Source organism: Populus alba, chromosome 11 (genome assembly GCF_005239225.2).
Source record: "Populus alba chromosome 11, ASM523922v2, whole genome shotgun sequence".
Classification (NCBI taxonomy): Eukaryota; Viridiplantae; Streptophyta; class Magnoliopsida; order Malpighiales; family Salicaceae; genus Populus; species Populus alba.
Genome location: NC_133294.1, coordinates 2,715,706 through 2,719,012, shown reverse-complemented (window position 1 = coordinate 2,719,012; position 3,307 = coordinate 2,715,706). Strand labels below are relative to the sequence as shown.

The 3,307-nt window shown below is 30.9% G+C and overlaps 1 pseudogene; it reads right to left on the bottom strand.

Moving 5' to 3' along the window:
• Positions 1-1,266: 1,266 nt before the first annotated feature.
• On the bottom strand, positions 1,267-2,049 carry LOC140956156 (NADPH-dependent diflavin oxidoreductase 1-like; annotated as a pseudogene).
• Between the last annotated feature and the right edge of the window lie 1,258 nt (positions 2,050-3,307).

The window sequence follows — 3,307 nt, the reverse complement described above, 5'->3', positions numbered from 1 at the left end:
TGTAAGTGCAGCTACTCGTTATTTTTGTCTGCTTCAACCATTTTTTTTAAAAACTCTCAATGTAAAGCCATCATTGGGTTATTATTTTATAAGATCAAAATCTACATTTAGTAACACATTTTTAGATTTTTTATTCGGTCCATGATACAGGATTATATATTATGATTTTTTTAAAAAGAATTTTAATAAAATATGAGGTTAATTTGAATTAATTCTTTTTATTTTCTTCGATTTTTATTCTTTTATTAACACATTTATATTAACAACAATAGATATAAAAAAAAAATTATAATCTGAAGTAGGTAATTAATATTTATTCTTGTAATTAAATTAAACCCAATCCAAGACATTTTTTGATTTACATGTTTTTCATAACCAATTATAACTCATTAATATAAATAATATTCAAATATCATACCCGTCTTTGGTATAACTTTTGTGAAATAAAATGAAAGGTAAAACTAAACGTGAATTCTCAGTCAAAAAGTCAAATTAGGGATTTCATTATTGTTTTTTTTTCCCCCCCTTCAATTTTTCGTAAAAGAATTCTGTAAAGTGGTAAGCTTAAAGCGAAATTCACCAAAAACAGTGAAAGGGAAAGATGTGCATGCATTTTTCAATATGACTTTTGCCTGGGAGGAGAAACCAATAAGAGCTAGACTTGTGCAAGCGTGCTAGCTGGGGTATGGCAGCCTCTGTACCTAACCCTTCGCCATGGCAATAAAGGAACACAAATTTATGAAGATGAAGTCAAATGCTTTTTTATCCTAAGAAAGGCCAAAATGCTCACAAAGAGCTGAGGATTAATTGTTATGTGACAGAAAGAAAGAAAATCTTCTTCTCCATGTAGATAGACATGGAATCTGAACCAACCGTAACTCATCCATCCAGATTTCGAATTAGAAATGAGGCCAACTGGGTAGCTAAATATCGAATCTCAATTGAATGAGCATGAGCTTGAGACAAAAACAAATAAATAAATAAATAAAAATAGGACACAAGACGTTATCGAAGGTGACAAATTGATATTAATTTCCAACACACGTGTTATACTTTAAGAACATATTAGGTTGGAATGTTTTTCTAAGCAAAATGTCCTTATGTGATATGTTTTTATAAATTGCTGAATTTCTTAAAAGTAAAATAAAAGTATGCCCCAAATTGACGTGCAAGAAGATAATTTTTCCTTCGAAGAAAAGTTATTTTGAATGGAAATAAGAGGTTGGAAGAAAGAAATGATGCTACACGCCAATATGGAGGCTTCTATGTCAGAGATGGGGCTTTTAAAGTCAAAATTTAATAAAATGACTTGTTTATAAAGATTAATTTTTGAAAAAATATTTTTTTTTTCTGCAATGAACGAACATATTACATGTTGTAAGAATAGATGTTGGCTCGCAGAGAACCCAGCAGAGATCAGGACCATGCTTCAACATGATATCTGCCATCCTTTTTCCAATCTCCTAAGCTGCAAAACAGCTGTTTCCCTTGAAACTCCAGCCTCTTCGGATATAATTTCCACAAGGCTGACATTACATCTAGGGCATTTTGGTTGACGAACTTGCAATAGATATGCAAGCTCCTTTCAATAACAAATCCCAAACCGTCTGGCTCTGTTTCCTCATCTGATGCTGCACATAAACGTTTTGTAGTTGATGTCTTGAGAAGGCTACATAAAACCCTCCACCCCTTGCTATGCAAAGTGGTCCACCGTTCTGTGCATGAGACAACCAAAAATCTCTGTACAAAAAGTCATTCTCCTCACCAGAAAAACATCCAAATAGGAGGAGCAGAGCCTGACACATCTTGCATGGCTCTTTCCTCTACAAATCCATGAAAAGGAAGAAATTTCAATTACAAAGTTTCAACCTTCATTTCCATTAGAACCATTGCTTAAAGGACATCGCCAGTTGGAAAATCAGAAAATCTAACTAGCCTCACTTGATAATACAAGTTGACAGAGGCCAGAACATCATCACGCTGAGCAACTAAAACTCCCAATGTTATCACATTATCAGCCTCTATCGTATAAAAGCCTTCAGAAATCATTTACCAGATTCAATACAAGTTTAGAGACCGCTAATAAAACCTAAGTGTACTAGTTTTATCAGAGATTTTAAATGTAAGAGACTATTTGTGATTAGAGAATGTATTAATATCTCTAGTGTATCTTACTTTAAGTAAACTGTATTATATGGTCTGAATATGGTTTAAAGATTTTGATGAGATCCTAACTAGTGGTCTGTTTATATCTTAAAATGAGAATTTAATCACGCAAATAAATCTAGTTTTTTTAAAATTCATTATAGGCTTATGTACCCCCAATGAATTATTATAGAATTAAAGGATCCATGTAAGTGCCTTGGCAAGGTTCACCTATCCTAAAAGATTGAAGGGTTTTTCACAACTTATGTGTTGTTATGAAAAACATTCTCAATTAAAATTGATGAATATTCATTCATAATAATTTTAAGATTTTTCTAGTTAATTTTTTGATATTTAAATATCAATCTACTTGTAAGTCCAATATCTATACCAAAATATTGATAATTAATTCTAATAAATTAACATTTTATGAGTTATTGAAATATTAATTAAATTCTCATGAATTCAATAAACTAATTATTAAATGCAAAATACATGCAAATATGTATTTTGTAGAAAATTCTAAAACACAACATATTTTTTTTATATATATATTTTTATAGCAAAAACATGATCTTTGTATTTTTATAAGACTCGGCCGTATGCACACAAATAAAAAAAATATTTTTGTATCTTTTTATAAGAGAGTTTTATTTTTATGATTTTCTGAAAATTTTGAAGAAAAAATATATATATTTAATATCGAGTCAATTTTATAGTATAAATTTACAATCCAAATATTGAATATAATATTTAAAAAATATAAGGTAACCATAAATAATTTTAAAAAGGATCCATGATTTTAAAAAGATGAAATGTGTTTGCAAAACACCCAGTCTAAAGGCTAAATTTATTGGTTCCAGGCTCAAACTCAACCCAGTTTAGTTGAATTTACAAACGGCCCAACAGCTTGTATTTTGTTAGTGGAGTTGGATCTAACAACAATTGTGTGGGCTAGGCTAAAATACACCCAACTTTTTTTTTTTTTTTTACCCCTAGCACGACCTAGTGGTGGAAGATTTCTGGCAAGAATCATTGCCATCAAGTAATTAATTAATTCTCCGTGTATTTTCATGCACAGGACCCTAATGCCTGTAGTTTTATGAGGGAGGAAGGGGGTGAAGAAGTTACCATGCTTGGGGTTGATAGCTTGCTGGTGGAG